Source organism: Grammomys surdaster, unplaced genomic scaffold, assembly GCF_004785775.1.
Source record: "Grammomys surdaster isolate TR1022 unplaced genomic scaffold, NIH_TR_1.0 168, whole genome shotgun sequence".
Lineage (NCBI taxonomy): Eukaryota > Metazoa > Chordata > Mammalia > Rodentia > Muridae > Grammomys > Grammomys surdaster.
Window position 1 is genome coordinate 7,855,924 of NW_021604616.1, and position 17,939 is coordinate 7,873,862.

The 17,939-nt window shown below is 37.3% G+C and overlaps 1 protein-coding gene across 1 annotated transcript in view; it reads right to left on the reverse strand.

Annotated features, from left to right (window-relative positions):
* Positions 1-17,939, reverse strand: part of Nkain2 (sodium/potassium transporting ATPase interacting 2) — a 993,485-nt gene that overhangs the window by 975,166 nt on the left and 380 nt on the right. The window lies entirely within an intron of this gene.

Consider the following 17,939-nt stretch of genomic DNA (forward strand, 5'->3'; position numbering starts at 1 on the left):
TGTGTGTGTGTGTGTGTGTGTGTGTGTGTGTGTGTGTGTGTGTGTGTCTTCTTTGGTTGGTGGTTCAGTCTTTGAGAGCTCCCAGAGGTCTCCTTAGTTGACTCTCTTGGTCCTCCTGTGGAGGACCTCCTCCCTTTCAGATCCTTCAATCCTTCCCCAACTCATCCATAAGTGTTCAAAGTGCTTTACCTTCACAAGTGCTCCCTGAGCTTCTAATCCAAAGCTTCTCACCCCTCTCACACTGATGGCCATTTGTGCACTTTACCCTCCTGATTAATCCTTTCTCCTACTCTTGCCTACTTTCTTGATTACATACTCTCTGCTCCTTTTCCAGACACTGCACATACATTTTCTCTTCAAAAAATTCCTTCTTCATTCCAAATTTTATGAGAGGTATTTTTGAAAATGTTCCCCTTACAGACTGTTCTTGTTTCCCATTAGTGCAATCAGAACTAAATCAGAAATGTTAAGTTTGACCTCCATACAAATTCTGCAGCTGCCCGGGGACATGTCCATCACTATTAAGACTGCTGCTATTCATTCCCTTTGCATTCCCTTGACATTGTCTTTACATTGCCTTTACACTGCTATTGCCACTTCAAGTGCAAAAGAATTCAAAATAAGCTCTTAGTCACCCTCCTTAACTAGGTGATCTCTACACACTTGCAAGCATGCAACAATGATATCATCATACTTCCTTCTTTCTTGGTGAGCCAGGCCCAGCAACCCTCCTCTCTTTTGTATCAAACTGCCTCACTGTCATCATGTGTCAGCAAGTATTCCTCCTTTCAAACCCTTTGAACTGATGGAAGCCAAGACCAAGTGATCCCTTTCCTCACTCTTGAGTTAGGGTATAAAAGAAGGCACATTGTGTCTGTGTTAACTGTGATTTGGAAGGAAAGTCCTAAACGCATAGGCTTTACTATGCTCACCCTTGGTTTGAATAATGATATGGTGACCTTTATATTTAATAAAAAGCTTCAGACACTGTAGCTGGGCAGATTTTGATCTAGTCTTACCCAACAGTTCATCCCTGGCCTATGCACAAACAACATGGCCTGCTATTTGCCATTTTAGTCTCTCCTGGAACCTCCTTCTTCCTTTTCGTCCTGATGCCAACTCCCCAGGTCCCCCTTGAGACCCACAACCTCTCTCTGTGCTCAGAAGTTGTGCGTTTTCCTCTCTTGCACAGCTATAGGCTTTTCAGTCCTTTATTTTAACCAATCAGAAGGTGATAGAATACAGTGTTTTATAAAATACTGTCAGGAGATGCTTTATACTAATGACAATACCAATATCCATACTGCAGCCAGATCTTCGGGTATAGAAACAAATACTTTCCCAACAGAAAGTATTGTTTTCTTTTATTAATCATCATTTTGTAATAACTATTATGCTGGATTCTCATTAACATGGTACTTTATATGATAGCTTACTGGATGATCTTGACTTTAGTCCCCTCCATTTGAATTGTTCCTATGTTTTATGAATACTTTTCCCCAAATTTTGCTGTGAGCTTGTCAGTATAGAATAAAGAAATTATCCTAATTATATGTCACTTATTGTAAAATTTTGAAATGCTTTTCAGATTTCAAAACTCTTCACCAGGCAAGATTAGCAAGGTTGATGCATTAACTATTTTCTCTCCTCTAACAGCCCTTTCAGGTTTTTTAAAAAGTATTATCAACTTAGTATCTTGTACCAAGTGACACATAGTGTTAAGCCAGGATTTGAAAATGTGACTCCAGTCAGAAAGCTTTTAAAAACAGCATCCAGAAATCCTAAAATCCCTAACTTTACAAATGTCTTACTATCTGTTTATAATCCCCACTACCCTTTACAGATACTTCCGTGCAAACACATGAAACAAATATTAGATTAAACCACAATCTTTTTAATATCCATAAGCAAGGAGGCGATCTTAAAAAGAAACAGTGTTTTGGATAGCTCCCTCAATCTTCCTAAAGCCTGACCCCTTGTTCCAGTTGTCTACCCTGTCTGCCACACCCACACACCCACAACAGATACAAAGAATAGAGCAATGTTATAGTGCAAGGAAAACTAACTACCTTCTGTTACATAACAGAAGCTTCCATTCACAAAGACTGCTACTAGTGCTGTGTTCCTTTGGTAACATTCCAAGTTTGTCTACAGAGTCTGCTGTCAGCAGCTGCAGAGTTCCATGATTTCTACATCTCTAAATGTGACAAAAAGACAAGTCCCAGATAAAAATGTAAATAACTCTCAGACCCAGCATGATCAAATTAGGGACAGTGATTCCCTCTGCACTATCCATTTGAACCGCATCTTACATGGACATTAGTCCTGTCAGCAAGTGGCCTTACACATTTGCTTTCATCCTACAAAAACGATACTTGATCTAAAATAGTGAAGGCCAATATGAAGGAATCATGATTCATTAAGGAGTTATTTCTTGGTGATAATAAGAAAATGAATGAAACACATATGTAAATACCATGAACTGTATAAACATCTCATGTGTAACATACTCCCCTGTCACTTGAGCACTCTTTATACTACTTTATATATTTCTCTATATTCCTTTCACTGTCGATTTATTCAATGACTAAAGAACATGTGGTTGATTGACATACAATATTATTCATTAATCAATACCACAAGTGAATCTTGAGCAGTGTTGCTGGGGCAAAATATCACAAGCTTTGTTTTTAAATCCGAATCCTCAGGTAACATGCTGTTTTCTCTCCTATGTTCCCTGTTCTATTCATTCAAATGGGTTTGAGAGTGAGGCTTAGTCTGCATTTTGTTTTTACGTCTGCCTTTAGCACTGTTCTAGGCAGAAATGATTATAAAGATGCAGATGCCAACTGACCTCCAGGCTATTTAGAACATAAACATCACATTTTAAACCCAGAACCTTACCTTGAGAAAATTCTCAACATATTCTGCATTGCTTTTCTTAAGATCTTTTCAAGTGTCAGGTACTCATTTAAGACTTCTTAAACTATTTCTTCTCTAAGTACTGTTTGGGATGAAAACCAGGGAATGACCTCTGAGGCAATGAATAAGCTATGTACTTAAGCTGGCACATCATTCCAGTCCAACAAGTACCTTGGGGACCAGCACAGACTTCTACACATCAAAGCTAACTCACTGGTGTCCCTATAATGTCTCCTTACTGGAAGTGCATCCTAAATAATTACCCAGCTGGGATGGGGTGACTCTGAAAGCATGTCTAGGACCTACATTTCCATTTTGTAGCTTTAATTGGGTGTTGTTTTTCCTTTTTTCCCCTACTTTCTTTAAATTACCAAGTAAGACTGGGAGCCCTCCAGACTCTGTTTAGACTCTATTTTCTAATTAGATGATGGGAAAACTTTAATTAATAAGATGACCCCAGCATAAAAATCGGGTCATATTGTTAAGCACTTGTAACTTACAAATTTTAGCAAGCACTGACTTTTGCAAGTCAGCCAACTTTGTTAGTTCTCAACAATTCTTTAATTAGGCTACTCAGAGAGGAGCGCACACTAATGGGAGTCCTGGCTACTTTCCAAAAGGGGATAATTGCAATCTGGCCTACCTAAACTCGCACTTGTTTCAAGTGAATACAGTAGGCTCCTCCATTCCTGGTCTCAATTTCACTCTGCACTTCTGTCTTAGGGAAGACAGCAGATGGAAGACTCCTGGTTTTCCTCCTGAACCTTCCAGAGTATTTGTTAATAAGTCCACTTGAAAATGAAGAGAATGTTATAAGGAAACCCAGGCCCTTCTAGTCACATACATTCTTAATGCTTGACTAACTTGTCTCCCTATTTCTATTCTCTCTCATTCTCTCTCTCTCTCTCTCTCTCTCTCTCTCTCTCTCTCTCACACACACACACACACACACACACACACACACACACACACACGTATCTTTATACTGTTCCATTCAGCTGGACATCCAGAAGGTCCCAAGTATACCTCCAGAGGATGGTATTTAACTGTGGTGAAGATAGAATCTAGGTCTAAACTCTAGGATTTATTTTGCTCTTCCTTCTTTCCTTTTCTTTTTCCCCTTCTACAGTATCTGTTTATAGTGCTCTGGTTGGTCTTAGAGAAAAACACACCAGATGATACAGTAATTCTTTTTAATCACCATGGACCAGAAAAGAACCTTTAGTCTGGTCCTACTGAAGAAGAGTAATTTTAAAATGCAAGCTTTAATCATAAAACCATCAAGCTAAAGGGACATTCAAAAAGTCATGTAATTTACTCCTCTTCCTCCAGGCATGCAATTACAGTTCACAAAAAGACTGCTACCCAAAGAAATCAAGTTGGATCTCAAGAAATTATGCAACAGATAGAACATTCTAAAAGATAAATATCTTCTGTTTACCACATTTCTCTGGCAATAATTGGGCTTTCTTGTGAATCAAAATATCAAATATTGTAATGATCTTTGAATATTCCTGCATTCTGGTATCATGTAAGGAAAGGCAATTACTTAAGTGTGTGTGTGTGTGTGTATACATGAGCATATGTGATGTGTGTGTGAAAGTATCTGAGTATGTGAGTGTGTAAGCATGAGTGTGTACAAATAAGTACAAATAAGTTTCTAAATTCTTTAGAGTCTGTAAAATGAACCATTCTCATGAAAAATCATCCTGTTACTAATTCATAATGAAGCCATTTATAAAATTAAAAAATTCATAATTTGCCCTTAAACCTCTCACATTCTGGAAATAAATATTTCCTTCAGTGAAAGCAATCATATACATTTTATTAATGTATATTCTTTCTTTAAAACTGTTCTCAATATAGAACTCTCATAAAGAAACAAACATTAACACCATATCATGCTATCATATTTGGAAGAAAATAAATTAAAACTGTCCATTATCTATCTTTACTGGCATGAAAATAAAGATGACATTGACTGAGCCTAAGATAAAATCCACCTGGCTCAAACTAAACTAAACAAAACAGCCAAGGACGCTAAAGGCTTGGTTGAGCACATAATTGGTCATAAAAAGGGTCCTTCAAATACAACAGGACTCAACATCGGCTTATAGTTGATATTTCCACAAATCCTTAGTCAGCACCCCTTCCCTAATGTGAGTCTCCATCTCCTTTCCAATCTCTTTCTACCCATCTGGCTTCCCACTGTAAATTCACTTGCTTGTTCTCTCCATGTGCTGCTAAGTTGGGAAACATACTAGTGTTTATTCAGGGTTTCCCAGAGGCCTGCATGGATGTCTAGATGTTTCCTTGGCCATTCTCTGTCCTCAGAATTCCATTCTAATTCTATGTGATGGTTAGGAAGTAGCTAACAGCAAGTTCTGGCCATAGCTGACTGAGTAGACTGGGATGAGTTTGTTCATTTCCATAATAAAAGCAAAGTAAAAACCAAAAGTTTCAAAATACAGGCTTTTTCTTTGGATGTCCTTGAAACATTAGAGTCTAAACTTTCCTACTTTAGCAATAGCCACAAGCATGGTGACTCTTTACTCCCATGCCAAAAACCAACAGAGGTGTGATATCTTGGCAGGAGAGAATGTCACATTGGCTCAGGTGTGTATTTTAAGATAAACCTGACAGTCTTTTCTTGAATACTGATGGATTTTTGTAGAAACTTTACAATCTCTTGTGTGCTTTTGTTCTGTTTTAAACCAGAACAAGTAGAATTGGAAATATCAATTCCTTCTACAGTGTCATGGTGACTAAGAAAATCATGCATTCTGTTCAAACAAAACAGAACAGAAGCAAACATGGTCCTGATTGTCAAAAGTGTCAGGTATCCTCATTCTGAGCATGGCACACACATGACACTTAAAGCTCTCCCATATTCACACTCGACACCAGACAATCTCTCCGGTGACCTCTTACAACTCAGAGCCTCCTGCGATGAAAAGTTCCTACTGTTTCTATGTGCTCTGTACTTTATCTCAGCTCAGCTCAGCTTATGGATGGGGAATGAAGGTGGTCTCTGATATTTTTTGTTATTGTGAGTTTTTTTTTATCATTTTCACCTTTTCTCAGGTAAAGGATCCAATAATAAGCAGCATTGTGCCAGGCAGAGACACCTAACAAAGAGCTACCCAGTCCTTTCTACTACAACTGTCAAAGTGAAGAAAAGAAGCTCTGCCCAAAGCACAACTTTATTCTTCTCTACTCACCCTAGACAGACAGAAGAATGTGCATTCTTGCCAAAGCATATTCTCCCAACTCAGCTTCTTCCAGACATGATTCCCCAGCCATCTTTTTCTAGGTCTACTTTCCCCAAGTTCTCAACATTGTCTAGAACCCACAGAACAACCCTGCTCTCTTCACTGCTCTTCATTTTCTTTCTTTCTTTCTTTCTTTTTTTTCTGCAAAGTTTACATGCACAGCGATGATCCTCATAAGGTCTGCATCTTAGTGCCTGCAAACAATACACAACTGAGTGAACATTAAACAGGCCTCTGCCTCACACAGGATGTGATGGGAATCATACAGAAAGTACTCCCTCACTTGGGTGCAGCCATTTCACTCAGCTCCTGCCTGACCTTGGGTCACACTGTGCCTGCTTCCTTACTCTCAGCTGTTTCCACTCCAATGCCAATTATGTGACTGCTCACAGGTGATCATTTTCTTCAACCCACAAAAACATGTTGTTTGCCACTTGTCGGTTCCAATTCTTAGCGCATACTAAAGGAAAAGAAACTGGTGTGTCTCCAAATGCATACCATCCAGTTTCACTAAGGCCTCTGATTAAGTTCTGCACTCTTAACTTTATTACTTTACCTGCATAGTCTCTGGAGGGTTACAAACCTTGGGCACTCTGATTTCTTACTGTTGAGCACTGGGTCATGAACCCGAATAGCTAAACTCGAAAGAGACACATTGTAGCCTGTAACACTGAGATTTCTTCTAAAGAGGTTCAAGTGGATCCATGAATCAGACTCATATCCTTCAACCCTCTGCTCCTCCTATTCCTCCCTGCATGTCGGCCAGCCTTATCTGCAGTCACTGTTTTGTTCTCATCTGTTTACTATTTCCATCCCCTCACTTTGTTGCTTCTTGTTCTGCAACCTCACAACAGCAATCTGGTCATAACGGATGAAAAGACTTACGATGCTGGAACTTATCTTCCACAGAAATCTTCTTAGAGATGCAGTCTGCTCTATATTTCAGATATCTGCAGATACTGGATCTCCTTGTTAGAAGTCTAGTGTGTTTCTTTGTTAAAAATATTCAGGAGTTCCTGTGCATAGTTTGCATTATACACACACACACACACACACTACACATAATATGTGTACATATGTCTTTAAAATACATGTCAAATATGACTATAATTTAATTCAATTATAATTAAATGTTATGATAGGCAGAACTTTTCATAAAATAGAAAACCTCTAAAACTTACTTTATGAATTATGATTTTTTCCCTCACATTTGATGAATTTACAAATGTGGACCAGATGGTTGTGGAGCCCACAATCAGTGTGAACACTTTTCTGATGTAAGTCACTTTCACAGTTTCACTGAGAAGTGTATGATATACACAGTTAAAATTACTCCTATAGAGACAAAACAAGAAGACAGAATCTGCTTCATTATCGCTCTCCTGATCTAATACAGCCTTTGAAATAAGGATCTAATACACCCATCTAAGTCGTGTGGTAGCCACTGAATTATATAAAGCCACTTAATATGACAACCATTATAAATTAACTACTTAAAGCATGGCCAGAAAACAAAAGATCTACAGCATGACTGCAGTGTATTAACAGCTGGGTCTCACCAACACCGACCTTATTTACAGTCACTTTAAATGTAACTTTATAGCATGGGAAAAACAGAGGTCAAGAAACCTGTTTTTTAGCTTCTAGAATACTACATGAGTAGGATGCCTCTACAAATAAATAAGAATGTATCACATTGCCACTTAAACTAAATTTCAGTTATTAAAATCATTAGCTATTAGATTTATGACAGAAATATAGCTCAGCATTGCTTTCACCTATCCCTCCTCTAGTTATCATAGGGAAAACACAGTTTATTTAGCACATTTTCATTACACCATTTCATGAGTCCTACTTGGTGGAGATGATCTAATCATGACTGGGTTTCCTCTGATCGTTCACTCACTCAAACAGGTTAAGCTGATCATCACCATAATACAGTAAACCCAAGGAAAATGTTATGAGCAACTTGCCTCCAATTACTGAAGATCAGGAACTCAGGAGGTACTCAAGGAAGATCTATGGAAGCCAAGAACACAAACAGCAGTACCTCACTAGCAACATTCTTTTTTCTTCCTGTGACACCCAATGGAAATATTCCCACATTTCTTCCCCAGTGGGATCTAAAAATAATACTCTATCTGGTTAACCTTGCATATCTCTTTGCTGGAAAGCTCTGAGACTGGGATCATATAAAGTCCACACCATTGAACACGTCAGAGTTAACATTAACGTCTTACATCATTTGACACGCAGCTAGCTATCAGCTGAAGGCTTCAACATACTTGTTCTATTGTGTAGGTAGCATAATATAAGTAGACACAAAGACTTCTGTGAACAGAAAAGGGGTACTGAACGGATACTTGCACTCAAAACAAAGACTCATTTGTTCTCAGAGAATGAAGCATTGTCAGGGATGTAAACTGTGTTACTGTTTTGGCATGCATTCATTGATTAGAAAACAAAGGCCAGCATGATGAATCTTCATCACCTGCCCTTAAAAGTCAAACTTGTAGGGAGCAAGGCTTGAGGAGCTGCTCAGTTACAGACCAAGTATATAGATGCAGATCCTCCTCTAACACTTTCAAAGAATGTGCTTCTGCAGACAGCATCTCCACTAGGCGTTAAACTTTAAAACATCCTTCTACTACTGTCGCATGCCACGCTTTGTGCAACATTAGCAACCAAACTTGACAAAGTTTCAAGATAAGCTGCCAAATTAGTACATGAAGCATAATTTCCAGAAAACCAAATAAACTTCACAAGCAATAGCCAAATATGTGAACAAAATAATGGTCCATTTCTTTAAGCATGTGATATCTGATAATATGTGTTCATAAGGTATTTATGTTAGGATATCATTATTATTTGTTGGAAATATGTACAATTGTTTCCATACTGAATTTTTAACCCTTATTTGTTAGACAATTAATTTAATATTAACTCCTAGACATATCATTAGCCTAGAATAATGTTTTTCCGAAAACTATTGCTGAGAGTACTATTCCCACAGAACATAAGTAGCAGCTATAACAAAATAAATTTCTTACATCACTGCAAGCATTCTGTGAATATCAATTGCATTAAGTAGAATTAAGAGGAGTTTCTTTAAAGCAAGATTTATGGAACTCTTACTATGCTAATATATACAGTGATTCCTGGAGAGCAAGATGGAAAAGCAAAAGAGCTTTGTGTCAGTGGAATACTTTTCAAGTGTTCATAACAGAGTTTTAGAAACACTGTTCTGAGATGTCGAGAACTTTGTGAAATTCAAGTTTAATTTTTCAATGTATATTTAACAATATGCAGATCCATTAACCATTGATGACTTCTTGGGGATGAAGAGTCAGTTTTCTTTAGAGATGAGGCCCCTGGTAAATTTTCACCATAGTGAATGCTTCCACCCACAAATTAGTCTTGGTTATTAAGATAAAAAGAGGGACTCAAAGTCAGGGGATGGTAGGGAAGTGGGGTCGATTTGGAGGATTTATGAAGTGCAGTGAATACAGTCAAAACATTATGTATGAAATTCTCAAAGAATTGATAAAAATATATTATATTGGATATGTTATACATTTTTAATCTCTTTCAAACAACTAGCAGCTGATGTTACAATTCTTCTTTAATCTGACCTCCCAAGTTTGTGAGTGGATGAATTAAAAGCACACTTAAAACAAGATTAGCTTTTGCTGCCAGGGCCTCTTTTGATGCAAAGTGCCATGGCATAACTACTTATCACTACTTATAACTTTTATAACTACTCTTAGAATCCCAGAATGAGCAATTGTGAAGGATTAAACCATTAATAACTACAATGATATTTTAGACATATTTCTTCCCTTGGATTTTCCTAAGTATCCTTCAAGATAAATGGGTCAGAAATTAGTTACCCCATTTTTCAAATGAGGAAACAGAACCAAAACTATAAATGGTACAAACGGCACAGACACACCAGACTGGACAGAGAACAATCTGGCTTCTAACTTAATCGTGTGCTTTTTTAGCACATTCCCTCCTTGCTCTAGGCTGTGCTGAGCACAAGGAGTTACTTGGACAAGGGGCTTTGCCAGTAAATAATCCAATTCCATTCCAGCATTGCCAAGCAGAAAGCTGCTTTCAGATTCCTCTGAGTTCCCTATTGATTGCAACGACATGGAAACCATGAAAAGACCGTCGATGTCTCTTATTTAAATCTCTGAATAGAACTGGGCTCTAAGTGAGAAACAGGCAGAGGCTATCCAGAAGAAAAGCTTTCTTTCACATCAGTAACATGGCAAGGGAAGAAATGACCTCATTCTTCACTTGGGTTAGAAATTTTGAAGAACATATATATGTACTCAAGAATACCACTAAGTGGCCAGCAGTGCTTAAAGACCATATGTGAACATGTGGGAATTCCTTAGAAATTTACTTTATCTGGCTTCTTCTCAGACCTAAAAAGTCAGAAAAAGTAGAGGAGATCGAGAGATCCATGTTACAGGGCCCTATAGAAATGGGAATGAAAGTTTAAGTTCAAGAAGTGTTCTCTACCACACTAATACATATTTTAAGTAACCTTCTTACCCTGTCCTTTCCAAAAACAGCAGCCAGTAACTATTCCCATTCAGTGGTGTTCGGTGTGAATTTAATATCTGGAGATTGGCTGCTACCCAAAACCAATTAACATATTGTCCTTCATTGCTTCTCTATCAAGAGTTTATTTAAAAAACAAATAAACAAATTTAAAAACAAATTAGTATGTTTCTCTTCCCATGGAATCAGTTGTGAGCATGAATATCAATGTTCCAAAATGGTGTTGAGTGGCTATCTGTCAACAGTTAGTCAGAAATGACAGCAACTATAATTTCTTTTCTGATTGAAATGATCACAGAAACAGGCAGGAATTATTTTGCCAGGATACCACAAGTATGCCTTGTGGAATTTGGGCAAGCTTGACCTCCACATAGAATAGCACAGGATACTTACTCAACACTTGGTAGGATTTTGTTGAACTTGTTCTATGGTGTACACACCAACAGTAATACTTGTGAATCTTTCAGAGTCCTTAGTTAAACAGTTAGGGACAGGGGCCTAAAATCAATGTTACTTTCTAAGCCAAAGCAGTACTGTGTGGAATATTATGGTGGAAAGGATGTAGCTGGTAAAGAACTGTTGATGTGGTTTTCTTACAAAGAATAAAGGCAGTGAGGAACAAAAGCATGAATTTAAAACCATCCAGTATAACTGGATTTAAATCAAAGATCTTCTGCCACACTAACTTTAAAAACTTCTTTATCTCTGTAAAATGATTGTTTTAAAACATTTTAAATGTGCACTGATGTTTTGCCTGTGTTTGTTTTCTGTATAAGGGTGTTGGATCTTAGCATTACAGACAGCTGTGAGTTGCCATGTGGGTGCTGAGAATTGAACCCAAGTACTCTAGGATGAGGAGCCAGTGTCCTTAACCACTGGGCCATCTCTTCAGCCCCTAAAATGATGATGTTAATATTTGTTACCTCCTTCACAGGATTACTGCAGGAAATTATAAGACAATGAAAGAATAGTATTTAATTTTAAGAAAGCTCCTAATAAATATGTAAGTCTTCATTACTGTTTAAGTATTCATCAAGCCTATATTTTTTAAAGGGTACACACAGTTTAAGAATTAATTTGTCTGAAAAAGATATATAAAATGAACTTGTTTATAATTTATAATTTTCAAATAAGTGTTTTATAGATACCAAAGTTAATATATGACCTATAAGTAGTTTTAAAAGTAACAATTACTACAATTAGAGGCTATCCTTTCCTACTTCCAATTATTCAAAAATTTGTGCAGCTTAAAAATTAGATGTCTCTCTCAGAGGGTGGCCATGTTAGGCTCCTGTCTGTAAGTACACCATAGCATCAGTAATAGTGTTAGGTCTTGGAGCTTAGAATCAGATGCAGATACTTACACCCAACCAATGGACAGAAGCTAGGGACCTCTGTGGCTGAATTAGGGAAAGGGTAAAAGAACCCCAGGAGAACGGCAACCCCCCATAAGAACATCAGCAATCTCAACTCACCAAGTTCTCTCAGACACTGAGCATACACCAGCTGATATGAGGCCCCTGACACATACAGCAGAGGACTGGCCTCAATGACAGAAGATGCACCTTACACTGGAGAGACTTAAGACCCCAGGGAGTGGGCAGGTGGGGTGGGGTAGGTGGGGTGGGGAGGGGGGGGGGGGGAGGGTGGGGTGGGGACATCATCTTGGAGACGGGGGAGGAGGAATGGGATGAGGAACTGTTGGAGAGCAGACAGGAAGGGGATAATCACTAGATTGTAAAAAAAAAAGATTAAAGAATATTCATAGAAAGAAAGAAAGAATGAAAGAGGGAGAGAGAGAGAGAGAGAGAAAGAAAGAAAGAAAGAAAGAAAGAAAGAAAGAAAGAAAGAAAGAAAGAAGATGCTTCTATACATTAGAACTGATCCTGTTTTTAGAACTAATACAAAAAAAAAGGGAAAAGACAGTTTTCAGGAAGATGAAGTAAGTAATTTCCCTAAACATTAACAGCTCCTCTATCTGAACACACCTAGAATAATAAAGAGGAATACAGTCTATTAATTTCACTTTCCACCCAAGTCTCATAAATGAAATGTTATTTTATGTTGTTCTTTCATAATTCTTAAATATCTTCCAATTTCTTGGGGATTTTAAGAAAGTACATTATAATTTTACTCTCTTATAGATCAGAGACCTTAGATGTAAATACAATTTCATTCTACTATTATTAAGGAAAGATTATAAAGGAACCCTGGACGAAATACATCAGCCCCAAAGATGTGTGTGTACAGCCACACACTCTGAAAAGTTCCATTGGCAGCAGACACATATAAGACCACGGCAATATTGTACTACTGGCTGTGTAGCAGGTGATCCATGTACATTTGTGAAAATAAACTCTTTGATGTTCACACAATGAAACTACCTTTATCAGAATCTGTTCTTACTGTTAAGTGACCAATTTTTGTATTTTACTCAGCTGCAAACAGCTATTAAGTTTCCATACAGAAGTGGTCAAAAATCGCAGAGTATAGGGAGAAGGACAGTTTTCCTATATGTCAGCTTGATTTCTGATGCCTGTGTGTTACAAGGCATTTGAAAAAAATAATTTTCATTTTTATCAATATTAGTTTAAAAATTACTTTTGGAGCTTGAGATTTTGAAAACCTGGCAGCATAAAAACAATACATTCTCTAAGAATTGTAGGGACTCTTAATAGTAAAGATAGTTAATGCAACTAATGCTAAAATTATCATTTTTATTTCTGTTATAAAGACAATGGTGTGAAAATTTTAAATTGTCATTTTTCCCAAACATATACATACACAATAATGAAATGCTCCCATCCAAAAGCAAGCTTCCTATTTTAAGGTATCCCTGACTTCTACTCTAAAATTCTTGATTTGGATAAGTAGACATTTTGATCGCAAAGTAAGGAAGTACCAGGGGGAAAGGAGGTGGCACTGGCCACTCACCTTTCTGACACATTACCGATGTATGGGCTCCACACTAGAGAATATGCTGGCCCTTCTTACAAAGCTGCTGGGGACCCAAGCCTTTGTACTAGGAAGGAGAAAGAAGACCTGTACTAGTTGGCTTATTGAAATGAAGTACATAACAGCATAACTTCTTCTAAAGAAAGGCACAGACTGGGCTGTATACCAGGAGAACTCTCTATACTTTCTTTGCCAAGCATTCAATTAAAAGAAATTATGTTTAATTACAATGAAATCGTACTTTAAGATAAAAGACATAGCAAAAAATGCTTTTATATACTTATAGAAAACACTACCGCAAGAAAGAGCCATTTTAGAATTTAGAAACACCTCCGGATCTTTCAATTTCACAACTCTCTAAAGTGCCATGTGGAAAATTTCACTCTTCCTCATGAGTTTGATCTATGAACAACAAGGTATTACCCCAAGATCACCCTAACACCTAACACCATACCTACACTTCCTGGCCAAGCTTTGATTTTTCAGAAGTAATCAAATATTCACCAAATAATGGTGAACACTGCATGATGCTCTATAATTAAAAGAAAGTTACTTTCATTATAACTACATCTCTGGCCTTCTTAAAAAAAATAAATGTGCACTTATTAAATTGCATAGTAACTGTGCAAGTGTTATTCTTAATTTTCAAAGATGCTGCTTCACACAGCTATACACACTGCTGCTAACCTGGTTGTTAGTGGTACTTGCTCCAAATCAGTAATATTTCATAGACCTTATGACAAGAACATAATTTTCAAGTGGTAATCCATTGTAAGCAAATCTAGATGTTCTTTCACGAGTTTGGGAGATATACACTCCTTACCACACAGGATTGTGTCATACCAATATATGTGTGATCTGGAGCTCGCTTACTTGGAAACAAAGTTGTATTTTCAATCTAAAATAAGTCATGTTATTGTATATTATAATTGAGGTTTTTTTCACTTGTAAATATTAGAATGTTATGTAAAGTAGTCTTTGACTCAAAGAAAACCTGAGGGACAAAAGGTAGACACTTTCACTAGCTGTCTGAAGGTTGTAAATAAAAAGTTAAATTGTTCTTGGCCTGTACTACTAAACCCATCACTGGAAACACAGTGATAATTTCTGTTACTGTCTGCAATCTTCAGTCTCTGAGCAGTGAAGACAGCAACGATAACCAGGAAATTACATCCTAGCGATTATGAGCTTAACCTCTGGATTTTGCCCATGGAGCAAATATCTTTCCAGAAACCACACTCCTTTTTACAAGAATCATACCAATATCTGAAGCCAGTCTAACCATACAGCTCAGAGATTTCAATTTCTGATACTTGAAGACACTTTCTCATTGAATAAAAGTTTTAGATTGAATTATCATGGGGCAGAATTTTCATTCGTCTTGCGATCTGATTTTCAGATGTTTAAATAATAAATGTGTATTTATGTCTTCATTCTGTCAAACAGTGAAATTTAAAAAAACATACACTCCTGGTCAGAAGATGCCTCTGAAGCTTGGGACCCTGTTATTTACATGTGAAATGTCCAAAATACCCTCTCTGCTTTGAAAATAATGGGACAAGTGGGGTGTCTATTTCTACAGTACTTAAAGATACTACATACTTTTTTAAGATTATCTATAAGTTAATGTATTTTTTCAACTGAAACACAACACTCGACTTATAAGTTTGGATAGTAATCCTTGTAGAAACTTAATAAAGTTATTTAATAAAAAAGAAAGATTTTAATCTTAGATATCTTTAACTTCCAGTAGTTTTCACAAATCTAAGGTTGTAGTTATGAAAATAAAAAGGGCACAAATGTCTCAACACAGGTGGAACACTTCAGAAGTCAACAAAACTGGAACCTTTCTGTCAGTCAATAATACACAAGTCAAACCTTAGGTTGGGAATCTGGTTTTCAAGTAAAACAAATTTTCCCCAGACTAACTCAAAGATGTGCCAACATTCTTTATATATAAACATAGCGGGAAACATGTACTTGCACTCATAGTTTTTCCACAGCTCTTTGCAAAGACTTACTTTATGTCAAATTGCATAAATACCTCCACAACACAGCAACGAACAAGAATCTCTTTTGCCCTAAAGGCTCTTACTATGTCACCCTATCAAAACAATTAACTTTCTTTGTCCTTTGTTTTTGTTCTGCCCCTGCAGTAACAAGGTGGCTAATTATATTAATCGGGTGACACAAGATGAGGGGAAGGAAAGACCAGGATTTTCTCATAAAGCATAGAATACACCAGGCAGTGATGGCACACGCCTTTAATCCCAGCAATCCCAGTACTTGGGAGACAGAGGCAGGTGGATCTCTGAGTTCAAGGCCAGCCTGGTCTACAGAGTGAGTTCCAGGACAGCCAGGACTCCACAGAGAAACCCTGTCTCAAAAAAAAAAAAGCATAGAATACTTCTCAAGACTCTCAGCCGTGCATTTGCTCAGGCTGAGCACTCCTGTCTTACAGACAACTCTATTTCATTGGAGAGCTGAGTCATTATTAAGGTTTCTTTTCCATTAAGTATTCTAGCTCCTCTATAAGAAACGGTTGCATGTACACATATGCACGCGCGCGCACACACACACACACGCACGCACGCACGCACGCACGCACGCACGCGCACAGATCCCAACAGGAAGAAAACTACAGCTGTATCATGTTTGTGTATTTAGCTTCCTCACTGGTATATTTATATTTTCCAATTATTTTAACAATTTATATCCATCATACAAAATGTCATTTGATCCAAATACATGCACTTGCCCTACAACGTTAATAAAATTCCTCTCACACTGAACAATTTAGAGTTCACTTCCATTGTTTTAAACTGAGAGGAAGATAAGAATGTTCTACCTACCAACCTGTTCTCTGTTTTACACTTTACAACTGTGATTCTGCAACTATAGACTATTCTGAAACCTATACAACACACACACACACACACACATACACAAACATTTGGGAAATGCAATGCAACTTGGAATATTTGCGCTACATTGGTACTTTTACAAAGTAAACTCTGGTTAGCCCTAATGTTAATGGTAAAAGTCCTGTGCTGCAAAACTTATATGAATCTGGGGTAGAGATCCAGAAGCTGGTTTACATAACACTGAGAACACATAAAACTCCTAAAACTAGATCTATTCTTTTTCCTTACAACCAAGTCCATAGTACACAATTCATAGATTCATGGAATACACCATACTCCTGGAAGGGGGTGGTACCAAAACTGAGATGCCTCAAACACTTTAACTAAATATTTTGTAAAAGAAAAAGAAAGAAAAAAAAGGAAGAAGAACCCTCTGCTGGTCTTTGCAACTGATAAACAGTGAAGAAAACTTAAGAAATTCTTTTGGCAGTTTTAATAGCAAATTCTTGTTCCTTTAAGCACTTTGTGATGACTGGGCTTTCAATAATTGCTATCTGTCCTACAGTCCCCCACCCTTAATAAAACAAATAAGGAGAACTGTTTAAACTAATATATACTTTCTATGGAAAGCTACTTAGTGTTGCAGAAGCAAGTGCCGCCTATTTCAAATTAACCATTTGCTACTGTCATAATTTTTCACCCCTATCTTCCCCTCAGCCCCTCCTTCCTTTGCCTTTAGGAACTGAAATTGAAACATTTTTGCATTCTTGGCTTTTTAAAAGCAGCAATAGGATATTCCTCCAAAAGTACATATAACCCTCCATCCTGCGAGATCAAACGATAGCATCAATTTCAGTGGTAATACTGTACATAATGGAAGACAAGATATTATTTCTTCTTGAAATTTTTATTGCTCTTATGTTTTAAAGGTTACTGGTCCACTCTGGGGCAATGGTGTTGTAGAGTTTAAGTATTTCTCTCCGATCTACATACTTTTAGAACTCAGTGTGGCTTTCTAGCTCAGAATTCTGTTCGAACACATCTGACCTAAACAAGGAGTTTTTAAGAAAATTATAAGACAATATATTCCTAGGAAAATATTAAACAACAATGAATACTGCAAAACAAGTATATAAAAGTCTGAAAAGCTGTATTTCCACTTACACACATATATAGTAAAATATATATAACAACCACCCTGCTAACATTAACAAGAATGCCAAGCATAAACGGAGAGCTACATCTCAATTCCCTTAGAGAAATTAAACATAACAAGTTTAACCCGCACCTGAAAAACTATCTTTAGAGGGGCAGGGATGGGGGAAGGCAGAAAAGCTCACTTCTGTTGCACCCC